Genomic DNA, 13,630 nt, shown 5'->3' with positions numbered 1-13,630 from the left:
CTCTAAGAAGGCAGATCCAAGTTTACTTTTAATCGAGGATATCAATTGCACAGTCGAACCGTATTTTAGTGTGATGACGTTTTGCACGTTGGTTCTTATATTAATGGGATATTACCAGGCTTCTTACGCCATCTCCGTTCAAGGGCTTCAAGCTACATTTAATCCTAAGAGTATGTTTGTTGCTCCGGATTATCTCGGATTGGACTAGCTTCAGGAACTAAGTTGGACTGGCTTAGAATAGACTAAGCTGGACTGACTTAATGAAACGTTTGGTGCAGTGTTGGACTAAAAACCAAAATAATGAAATTGCAAATTTTAACAATAGAATTACATACAACTCAATTGCAAAATACCCACAGTCAAATCAAATGATATAATTACATTAAACTCAACGACAATTGCGTAGAAACGAAAGAAAATATTGAGTTTTTGTGCATTGTAGCATTGCAATTTGCAAAAACAAACAACACTTTCAACTACAACTTAGGAATTCAGAATCAGTACATCCAACATTCTCACTTTTTGGTCTTAAATCCCTCTAAGCCTCTAAAATTGAGAAATCTATAAACATTGAAACGTTCAGCAACCCAAATATATCAAAATTGTTAAAAACTCAAACTCATCATACCACAAATTTGGAGGAAGAAAATTTCGATTTCTTCTTCACAGCCTCCCAAAATCGATGAATAATACCATATTCATTCATCCCAATGTTAACATACAATTGTAAGTAAAGGTATTTACAATATAGCTCACTAAACAAATAAACTCAAAACTATGCTATTTTGTTACTTGTCTGGTCAAAATGCTTTCTGTCATAATGCATAACCATCACCTGCATAAAAAAAAACCAACATAATAAGAAACTTGGCAGACTAATAGAATCAACGTCCAATTAGCAAAGTATTTTACAAAGCCAGCCATTGGCATCAGATTTCAATATTACCTACTGGTCGGTGATATCAAAGTTCAATACAACAATAAGATGTTACCAATTAGTAAATGCAGTATCACAAAGGATAGGAAATTAGCAAATGCAGAATCACACGTAATCATCTTTAGCCATTCCATGAGCTACAACTTCATTCAAATTTGAATTGGCATCAGCCATTAAGTTAAAAGTAAGAATAGGAACAGTAACAACAAAACGAATGAACCATCACTCCACCACTATTTTCAGTATCAACATCATTGATCTATAATCTCCCCTTTAGACTACAATGTTCCATAGCGATTTCCATGTTAGAGGCACCAGCCATATATACTTTCAATTTGATTCAATAAAACAAAGTACTAAATTATTATTGTATACAGAGCTGGCAGCTGTAGCATTTGATCCAAGTAGATGGATTGAGAAATATAATTATTGGCATCAACATAATGAAAAGTAGCAAGAGTATCAGTTCGTTTTAAGATCACCATATCCTTCCACTACAACAGATCCCCATAATCTATAATATACAACTTCCACAAAACTTGAAGTTATAAGTGTTGAATTATAAGTTGTGAGCTGATATAATTAGAATAAGTTTTGTGGTTTAAATGGGGTATTCACTTGTGCAAAGAATGCCAAGTGTAAAACTCTTATTTGTAAAGGCCAAGAGTGCCATGTGTTTTTTATTAGTTAGATAAGTGGTTGTGATCTAAGCTAAGAGAGAAAGGGATCCAACATTCTTTGTAACGGTAATATCTGTCCTTGCACAACTTGTGTGTGAGAGGGTGTGAAAGAGCAATCTAATGAGAACCCATATAGCTCCTCTGTGATTTGCAGAGAGAAGCAACCATTTCCATTTCTTCTATTTGTGTTATTTACTCTTCTTCGAATTCACTCTTCTTCGAATTCACTCAACTAAAAAGTATGAGATCTCAATTCAATCTAACATGGCCTCAGAGCCAGGTTGCGATTAGAACTAGGCTTGGACTGTGAATTTAAACATCATCGAAGTTGGGTTTTTTGGGTTTGCTCAGGGTCAGGTGAAGTTCGCCGAAGTTTGTTTGTAATCTGAGAACTACGTGTTTCTGGGTACACTCAAGCTCGCGATGGCTAGATTTAGGAGTGCTAAAGTTTGGACTCCGATCTTCTCCGGTGAGAACTACGAGTTCGGGAAAATAAAAATGGTCACCATTTGCAAGTCACATGGGCTATGGAATCTGGTGGAGAAAGGGATTACGACTCCCAATTTGAAGAAGATGATGAGAAAATGGTTGCAACCTTCATGAAAGATGCCAAAGGACATCATTCAAGGTGCAGTTTCTAATCAGATCTTCCCTTGAATCACAAACACAGACTCAGCAAAAGCGACGTGGGATCTATTATATGGAGAATACCATGGTGCGGATTAGGTAGTCTGTGAAACTTCAAAATCTTAGACGAGAATTTGAATACACTAGAATTCGTGATGATGAATCTTTGTCTGGGTATCTTACTTGTTTAAATGATCTGATTAATCAAATGAAGACGTTTGGAGAAACACTCTCAAATGAAAGATTAGTTCAGAAGCTGTTAATTAGTCTCACTAAGGTGTATGATCATATATGCTTAGTGATAGAAAATACAAAGAATCTGGAATCTGTTGAATTGCAAGAAGTGATAGCTATATTGAAGAGTCAAGAGCAAAGGTTTGATTTGCATTCCTCTGATGCAACTGAACGAGCATTTGCTTCTTTCACTGTTAATTCAAAAGGACAGAGTCGAGATTATGCTCAGCCTAGTACATTTAAGCCACAAAGAAATTGGAATCAGAAGGGTAAGAAGTGGGATTCAAAATGCAAGTTTCAGCAAAAGTCATTTACTAATGCTGCACATAATGGTACTTCTTTTCATATCATGGGTCAAGAAGCTATAAAACCTTAGTGCAAAGTGTGCTCCAAGTTCCATTATGGTGAATGTAGGTATAAAGGAAAATCTAAGTGCCACAACTGTGATAGGTTTAGGCATTGGGCCAGGGAATGTACTGTGGAAAAGCTGTTTAGAAAGCAAACTATGCAAATCAGATAGAAGTGACTGGAAACTTGTTTTATGAAAATTACGCTATTGCTGAAACAAAAGTTAATGGGGAATGGTATATAGACAGTGGCTGCAGCAATCATATGACAGAGAATGTCAATCTCCTTGTTGATGTGAAGACTAATGTTGCAGGGAAAGTTCAAATGCCAACAGGTGTACTAGTGGATGTGGCAGGAATGGGATCGCTAGCAATTGAAACTAACAAAGGAAGAAAATAGATCAGAGAAGTCATGTACGTACTTGGTTTAAAGGAGAATTTGCTAAGTGTTGGACAAATAGATGAACATGGGTATTATCTTGTGTTTGGTGGAAGAATGTGCAATGTTTTTTATGGCCCCTTTCTCGATTGTCAAATTATTAGTGTGAAAATGAAGGGAAACAAATGTTATCCCCTATCTTTAATGCTTGAGAAACAGCTTATATTGAAGACCAGATTTGCCTATTGTACATGGACTTGGCACAAAAGATTAGGACATTTGAATTTTAGTAGAATCAAATAGTTGAAGGATAAAGACATGGTCCATGGTCTACCATATCTAGAAGAGTATGATAGAGTTTGTGATGGCTGCCAATATGGCAAACAACATAGGGAAAGTTTTCCAAGTGGTCAAGCACAAATGGCTAGTACTCCACTCGAATTGGTTCATGTTGACTTGTGTGGCCCAATGAGAAATGAATCTACATGAAGAAATAAGTATTTTATGTTGCTTGTAGATGATGAAACTAGAATGATATGGGTATACTTCCTTCGATATAAATCTGAAGCTTTCACTTGTTTCAAGAAATTCAAGGCAATGATTGAGCTACAGAGCGGATTGAAGGTGAAATGTTAAATGAGTGATAGAGGATGAGGGTTCTTATCTACTGAATTCAACCAATTCTGTGACATAGAAGGCATTCAAAGACAACTTTCTCTTGCATACACTCCACAGCAAAATGGAGTGGTAGAGAGGAAAAATAGAACAGTGGTCGAAATGGCTAAGTCTATGCTACATGATAAAGGGATGCCTTACTATCTGTGGGCAGAAGCTGTGCACATTGCAGTTTATATATTGAATCGATGCCCTACCAAGTCTCTTGACAACATAACTCCTTTTGAAGCCTATAGTGGAAGGAAACCAGGTATTGCCCATTTGACGGTCTTTGGCTCAATTTGTTATGTTCACACACCATCTAAGCTAAGACATAAACTAGAGGCTAAGAGTATCAATGGAGTCTTTATTGGATATGCAAAGTGTAAGAAAGGATATAAAATCTTTGATCTAATCTCTAAGAAATTGATTTTGTCAAAAGATGTTGTGTTTGATGAAAACTCAACTTGGGATTGGCAAGGAAGCACAGAGAAGTATGTGTCATTGCCCAACTGTGAATGGAAGTTTGTTGAGGCACCAGGAAGTGAGACTACAGAAGATAAAACTCAAGCCTTAAATAGCTTGTCACCTGCCATATTGAGAGAAACTCCCTGTGATGTTAATGATGCATAGATTACCCCACATGCACATTCAAGTGAGTCTTCTAGCAGACCATGTGCAGGCGTGAGTGATACTCAAGCTATTGACCATACTCCATTAAAATAGAGGAAATTGGATGATGTACTTGCTCAATGCAACTTGTGCATTATGGAACCAGAAAAGTATGAAGATGCTGCTGAGGATGAGTCTTGGATGAAAGCCATGAAGGATGAACTCTCCATGATTGAGAAAAATGCAACCTGGGAATTAGTAGACAGATCAACTAACAAGCTTATAATTGGTATGAAGTGGGTGTTCAAGACCAAACTCAACCTTGATGGAACTGTGCAAAAGAACAAGGCAAGGCTTGTTGCAAAGGGATATGCTCAAAAACCAGGAATAGACTATAATGAGACCTTTGCCCCAGTTGCTGGATTAGATACAATCAGAACTCTTATTACTTTAGCTGCACAAAAGAGTTGGAAACTTTATCAACTTGATGTCAAATCTGCCCTTCTAAATGGTGTTTTAAAAGATGAGGTTTATGTAGAGCAACTTGATGGTTTTGTGATAAAAGGGAATGAGGACAAAGTGTATAAATTGCACAAAGGTCTCTATGGTCTCAAGCAAGCACCTAGAGCCTGGTATGGAGAAATTGACACCTATTTTGCATAATGTGGATTTGTGAAAAGCCAAAGTGAAGCTACTCTCTACACCAAAGCAAGGGGAGAAGAAATTCTAATTGTTTCAATTTATGTGGATGACATAATGTATACTAGGAATATCAATTAAGTTGTTGAAGGAATTCAAGGATGACATGATGATCAAGTATGAAATGACCGATTTAGAAGTATGCAGACTCATTGGCATGAGAGTCATTCAAACTCACTCAAGCATATTTATTCACCAAAGGAAGTATGCAGACTATTTGTTGAATAAGTTTGCTTTGAGTGAGTGCAAATATGTGTTCACACCTTTTGTTTCATCAGATAAGCTATGCAAGGATGATGGTAGTGGTTCCGCAAGTGAAGAACAATATAGAAGGATTATGGGAAGCTTGTTATACCTCACTGCCACTCAACCAGATATAATGTATGTTGCAAGTCTCCTAGCTAGGTTTATGCATTGTCCTACAAACAAACATTTTAGAACAGCCAAAAGAGTGCTCAGATACATCAAAGGCACTTTGGATTATGGTTTGGAGTATGTGAAGGGGAAGAATGCAATGTTAATCGGATTATGTGACAGTGATTGGGGAGGATCTGTTGATGACAGCAAAATCACTTCTGGTTATGCCTTCTCATTTGGCAGTGGAGTATTCTCATGGGCCTCTATGAAGAAAAATTGTGTAGCTCTTTCCACTGCAGAAGTAGAGTACATCAGTGTTTCTGAGGCAACTGCACAAGCCATTTGGCTCCGATTCGTACTTGAAGACTTTGGGGAGTTATAAACTAAAGCAACTCCAGTGCACTCTGACAACACAACTGCAATTGCAATCACTAAAAACCCAGTGTTTCACTAAAAAACCAAGCACATTGACAAAAGATATCATTTCATCAAGGATGCATTACAAGAAGGGATAATTGACTTAATGTACTGTCCAACAAACGAGCAGGTGGCAGACATATTCACTAAGGCTCTAACCAATGATCCGTTCAACTATCTCAGAGACATGCTTGGTGTGAAATCAACTCAAAACTTAAAGGGAAGTGTTGAATTATAAGTTGCGAGCTGATAGAATTATAATAAGTTTTGTGGTTTAAATGGTGTATTCACTTGTGCAAAGAATGCCAAGTGTAAAACTCTGATTTGTACAGGCCATGAGTGCCATGTGTTTTTTTACTCTTATTATTAGTTAGATGAGTGGCTGTGATCTAAGGTAAGCGAGTGAGGGATCCATCATTCTCTCTAACGGTAATATCTCATCTTGCACGACTTGTGTGTGAGAGGGTGTGAAAGAGCAATCTAATGGGAATCCGTATAGCTCCTCTGTGACTTGCAGAGAGAAGCAACCATTTCCATTTCTTCTTTGTGTGCTATTTACTCTTCTTCGAATTCACTCAACTAAAAAGTATCAGATCTCAATTCAATCTAACAATAAGAACACACATTGCAAATTAGAAGAACAAAATCTATATAAGTAATTAGCAAGCCTACTTCTGATTATATTAACATAAAGTAGGTAAAACAACACAAGTTTGCCTAAAACCTTGAAATAAATGAAAATTACAAATCATAAAAAGTTCATGCTTAGAGATATCTTATCTATGCTTAACTTACAGGGACCCATATAAATAGATACTACAACTTATTTGGTTAAAACTTTGAGAATTCAATTAGCTACAATATCTAGGTTTTGATAATTTTTACCGGATGAGAATTCTGAATCAAGCCATTGCACAAAGTTCTCTCATTTGGCTGCAGAAAAGGAAAGAAACTTAAGGGGACCAAATGTCCACCAATTTTCAACATAAGAGAACCGAAATAAATATACAACCACAACCGATAATAAATACCTAGAAGGGGAAATCAAATCCGTACAGCTACGTCATAAAATACCCAAAAGTAGAAATCATTGAAGAACAAGCAATGTCACAGCATAAGACCAACCAAATTTCACAGAATCAAAGCAATCCAGCTTTCACATAATCAATGCAATCCAGATTTCACATAATCAATGCAATCCAGATTTCACATAATCAAAACAACAAATGGAATTTGTAAATGATGAGGGAGAGAGAGACTGATGATTTCTTGGCATGCTCGAGCGAGCGAGCGTGGCTGATGTAGTTAGTCGAGCGATCAGGACAATCAAGACGAGCATGACGAGTAGGGCGAGCAGGACGAATAAGACGAACACGAAAAGGCGAGCGAGCAGGAGGATGACGATGGTTTTAGCTAGTCCACTCGTATTTTGGGGTCTCGCTAAGACTACCTAATAATGGAGTTAGTGAACGCGAGTCCCACTTAATACCATTAAACTTAGTCCTGGTAGCCAACAAACAGAGGATTACACTAAAAACTAGTCCAGTCCAAGTTAGTGAAGCCAAACAAACGTGCCCTAAATTGATAAAATAGGTCTCCAATCATGGCTAAAGGGAACTGGACTGAAAAAATTAGGCTAAGTTTGGCATCAGGCAAGTCTTAGAGGGAATCGTCATTGGCACTCCAAAAATCTCATTTGACTCCAAATTTTTTATAATCATAAATAAACAATACACTTGGAAAGAGTGTAGAATAAAGTTTTTGGAGTTACTAATAACAGTTCCACTCCAAAAAGTAATAAAATATGAAGGTGAGTAAAATATGAATAAATGCTAGGCACACTAAATTTTTGCACTAAATCTGTGCAACAAATAATGTGGCATCAATCAAATTTGTACTTTAATTCAAGTTGAAATTTGATTAAGAATTATAATAAAAATATATGTGATTAAGAATGTACCACATCATTTGATACACATATTTGGTGCATGAATTTGGTGTATGTGGTACCACCATAAAATATAGTCATGCATGGTTGGAGATGGAAAAATTTAGGCGCATGAATTTGGTGTATGTGGTACCACCATAAAATATAGTCATGCATGGTTGGAGATGGAAAAATTTAGCCCTAAAGTAATCTTTAAAATATTAATTTTTAGAGAGCTAAAATATAGCCAAGAGCTACATTTAGCCCTACATGACTGGAGATAGCCTTACATGTAAAGGGTCATTTCTCCTTAGATGACTATGTGACATCATTTAACCATATAAATTTCATAATTCTAACTATCTTTTAAGTCCAAAAAAACTTTTTAGAGACGAATTTTAAATGTTGATGAAGAGAGGAAGAGCTAGCTAAACAATGTTGTTATGAATGTTGGAGTATTAATCGTACTACTAGTTAGGGTTTTTCGGTCTATCAATTTCTATAGTTTTATGTAGCTATGAATGCAATAAGAGCCTACTGATCACAACGAGAATCACACTCGAAATTGCAAAGGGACAAGCAATATCTATCCTTCAATGGACCACGTACGATCCTCTTCTCCTACCTGCATAAGTTTTGTCTCCTCCTCTTCTCTTCTTTGCAGATAACAGTAATAGTATTAATTCCAAGAAGAAAGAGGATCCAATGCCTACATGTATTTGCAAGCTTTAGTTGGTATTCGAATCTTCAATATTCATGAGACATTCACATATATATTCATCAACTTTATATTGTAAGCATTTTTATAGCAACATATTTTACCTATTTACCTATTAATTCGAACACATCATAAACTGGCAATAGTTGTTTGGAAGGTTTCACTTTTACTTTATTTATTGTTTGACAAGATTTTACGTAGTTCATGCCGTAATTCTTTCATCATAACTACAATTCTTTCAACATTTAGCACGAGGTTATTTAATTGAAACTCGTTGTTCTAGACAATTTGACATGTGGATCTCGATCGATTCATTCAAAACGGAAAAATAAGTAACATCAGTTAAACATCCAAATCACATGGAAGTTTTTTTAGTATGACATCCATATCGTTGGGTATAAATATTTGACTTATCTTATAACTCACAATTTAATTTGTTAAATTTGAAAATCAGAGGTAAACTTTATTAAACAAAGAACTACAATAAATTGCCAATAAGGCTGCATAAACAAAGAAATACTACATCTTAACTAACTTGTTCTCAACTGAATAACAAGTATACTATTTATAATAAACTGACCATAATCTCTAAACGAAAACCTAATTTAAACGGACTGGCCCAAACCCTAAACATATAAGAAAACCCAAACAATAAAAATAAGGGAATTTTTTGAAATGTCATATAAACTTATACACATTTTTTAATTTGTCATATAAATTAATATTTTAAGTGCCATATCAATTTTCCCAAATCATTAATTTGTCATATTTTCCTTAACTCCATTAAATTTTCCATCTAGAATAAGTCACATGTATGGCATATGATTTGTGTTAGGGTTATTTCGGATTTTTGACCTTATTTTCACTAGTTATTATTTTCATTTTATAAAAGAATATTTTTACACTACGTGGTGGAAGAATAAATTGCCTTCGGACATTTGACCTACTTTTCATAAGTTCTTTCCTTCTCTTTGGGATGAACTCAAAAATTTTGGCTAGTAAAAAAATATGCCGTGTTCATTTCAAAAACTTATGATTACTAAAAAAGTTCATTATGCTCACTAACATGGAGTTTAACCAATTGCAAGTTTTGAGAATTCAACGTGGTCCATTATGTCCTTAAAAAAGGGGAGTTGAAATGTTTGAAATAACCTTAAAGAAGTGTGGGGAGTTAAAAGGTCTGAAATGAGAGAAATTTTTCCGTTTACCTGGAATATATGCTGACCTGGAGTTCCACAAATAAAAATTAACACATGCATATTTTATTCTTTTTGATTTAAAATGCCAATTATTTTAGAAATTCACACTACAATAATCAGAAGCTCACAAGCATCAATCTGAGATGCCGATTAACCATCTAGTGCACCAACCTTCATCACCTGCCAGCAATTTAACTGGTGTCATCCATCCCTGCTCTCTGTACTTTCTCTTTCTTTTCTTTCCTCTCTTTCTCTCCCACTCTTGCTTCTACTACCTGGAACCCAAAGATTGTCGATGAGACTCATGAAATGTTTGAGAATTCAACGCGGCCTATTCATTCGTTGCCACGTGGCCTCCACCATCACTAAAAACTAAGTATTTAATGTCTTGAAAAACTGATTATTTTGTTTTCTCATATACACCTGTAGTCCTAAAAGATTAGTGATGGTGGAATTCACGTGGCATCGAATGAATGGGGAAGTCCTAAAAAATTAGTGATGGTGGAATTCACATGGCATCGAATGAACACTAGTACAAAAACATGTTTGCGCGACGGAAACTTGCGCGACGCAGCAAAGTTCGTCGCGCAAAGTATGTTTGCGCGACGCTAAACACAAAACGTCGCGCAAACGGCTTTTGCGCGACGACACTTTGCGTGACAAAGGCTTGCGTCACGCAAAACATCTTTGCGCGACGAAGGTACATCTACGTCGCGCAAAACATATTTGCGCGACGTAAGCCTTTGTCGCGCAAAGTATCGTCGCGCAAAAGCCGTTTGCGCGACGTTTTGTGCGTCGCGCAAGATTTTTCCGCCAAACCAAGAATCTCAACCAAGATTTTGGCGCCGAAGCTGCTTTTGCGCGACGTATGTGGCGTCGCGCAAAGTCGACGACTTTTTTTTTTATAAAATAACCACACACAAGAGCCTTTTTCTTCACACTCAACCTCTCTCTTTCAGACCCTCCATCTCTCTCAACCCTCACCATCTTCACATTCAGGTATTGTATTTATTTGATTAATTAATTAACTATTTATTGATTACATGTATGTTTGGAATTTTTTTTTTGTGTATTTATGTTTTTCTTTAATTATCTTTGTCAATGCTTATTTTTGACAAGTTGAGTTATGGTTTTGAACAATTGAATGAGTGGAATGAATGACTAAGAGTATGAAGGATTTTGATAGGTTTAGGGAAACAAAAGCTAAGAAATTGCAAATTGCTCAGTTAATTTGATATAATTTAGGGATAGATTGATGTGTGCTAAAAAATGGATAGATTTCATTTCTCACCAAATTGGGAGGAGGAAACTACAAATTGCCAGTTTACAGCTTTGTCAAACCATTATTCTATTACGTGGTTAGTAATCATTTTAGGTGTAGTCTCTACCATTTACCATTTAGAACACGTGGTCTCATCATTTAGGTCCTTAATAAAAAATAATTTTTAGGCAGAAGTGGAAGGGGTAAACAAGAAGTTAAAACTGTGTAACGAAAAAAAAAAAAAAACTTTGCGCGACGTAGGTACACATGCGTCGCGCAAAATATCTTTGCGCGACGAATACCTACGTCGCGCGAAGATGCTTTGCGCGACGTAGGTGTACATACGTCGCGCAAAGTTTTATTTATTTTTTCCTTTTGCTTTTCTTTTGGGGTTCTTGCATTGCCTTTTTCTTTTGTGGTATTCACTTGTGTAAATGTTTTAAATTGACGATCGAATTAGTTCCTTGTATTCATATAGGATCCAAGAGTGTAGCTGTAAAAAATCATTAAAATCGGAGTTAAAATAACCGTTAAATTATGATTTTTTCGTTTATGACCGTCGAAACATTTTGTCCTGGTACTTGATCTCTGAAGGTTTGTTTTTTGCCATTTTTGGCGTATAAGATCTTGAAGCATATACAAACAAGTTTGACGGTTGGATCGTTGAAACTAGTTTCGTACAATGCGTATCCCATTAAAACGATAGATTCCCTAACATTTAGATTTTATTTATACTTTCATCAAGTATAACATAAGATTTTGTGGTATCCACTTGTGTAAATATTTTGAATTGACGATCAAATCAGTTCCTTGTATTCATATAGGATCCATAAGTGTAGCTGTAAAAAATCATCAAAATCGGAGTTAAAATAACCGTTAAATCGTGATTTTTTTGTTTATAACAGTCGAAAAATTTTGTCCCGTTACTTGATCTCTGAAGGTTTGTTTTTTTCCATTTTTGGCGTATAAGATCTTGAAGCATATGCAAACAAGTTTGACGGTTGGATCGTTGAAACTAGTTTCGTACAATGCGTATTTCATTAAAACGATAGATTCCCTAACATTTAGATTTTATTCTTACTTTCATCAAGTATAACATAAGATTTTGTGGTATCCACTTGTGTAAATATTTTGAATTGATGATCAAATCCGTTCCTTGTATTCATATAGGATCCATAAGTGTAGCTGTAAAAAATCATCAAAATCAGAGTTAAAATAACCGTTAAATCGTGATTTTTTTGTTTATAACCGTCGAAAAGTTTTGTCCCGTTACTTAACCTCAGAAGGTTTTTTTTTTTTTGCCATTTTTGGTGTATACGATCTCGACTCATATACAAACAAGTTTGACGGTTGGATCGTTGAAACTAGTTTCGTACAATGCGTATCCCATTAAAGCGATATATTCCCTAACACTTTGGATTTTATTTATACTTTCATCAAGTATAACATAAAATTTTGTGGTATCCACTTGTGTAAATATTTTAAATTGATGATCGAATCAGTTCCTTGTATTCATATAGAATCCAGGAGTGTAGTTGTAAAAACTCATCAAAATCGGAGTTAAACAAACCGTTAAATTGTGATTTTTTCGTTTATAACCGTCGAAAAGTTTTGTTCTGTTACTTAATCTTTGAAGGTTTTTTTTTTTGCCATTTTTGGTGTATACGATCTCGAAGCATATGCAAACAAGTTTGACGGTTGGATCGTTGAAACTAGTTTCGTACAATGCGTATCCCATTAAAACGATAGATTCCCTAACACTTGGATTTTATTTATACTTTCATCAAGTATAACATAAGATTTTGTGGTATCCACTTGTGTAAATATTTTAAATTGACGATCGAATTAGTTACTTGCATTCATATAGGAACCAGAAGTGTAGCTGTAAAAAATCACCAAAATCAGAGTTAAAATAACCGTTAAATCATGATTTTTTTGTTTATAACCGTCGAAAAGTTTTGTCCCGTCACTTGATCTGTGAACGTTTGTTTTTTGTGATTTTTGGCATATGTGATCTTGAAGTATATATAAACAAGTTTGACGGTTGGATCATTGAAACTAATTTTGTACAATGCGTATCCCATCAAGTTCAATGGTGTATATATATATATATATATATATATATATATATTTATTTATTAAGTAGATTTAAATTTATTTATTTTGTATGTATAACACTTAAGAAACTGAATGGTATGTGTATTTATTAAGTAGCTTTAAATTTATTATTGTAGCTTGGGTCTAAATTTTGTTAAAAAAATATATTATTGTGGGTTTTATGTAAAAAAAAATTTAAGGAGAATAAAGTTAATTTTTAGTAAATTTTATAATAAATTTTTTTTTTGAAATATACTTTGCGCGACGACAGAATGTGATCGTTGCGCAAAAGCACTTTGCGCGACCTCATAATTTATAACTGCGTCGCGCAATTGTTAAAATTTTGGCGGTATAATTGAAACAAATAAACGCTTTTTAGGGCTTAATTGGAAAAGATTCCAGACGCTACCCGCCCATCTGTCTCTCTCTTCCCTCTGGCTCGCTCGGTCTCTCTCCCCTCTTGCTCATCTCGCCCTCTCTCTCAC

The sequence above is a fragment of the Malus domestica genome, chromosome 15 (genome assembly GCF_042453785.1).
Source record: "Malus domestica chromosome 15, GDT2T_hap1".
Classification (NCBI taxonomy): domain Eukaryota; kingdom Viridiplantae; phylum Streptophyta; class Magnoliopsida; order Rosales; family Rosaceae; genus Malus; species Malus domestica.
This window is presented reverse-complemented; position numbering follows the sequence as displayed.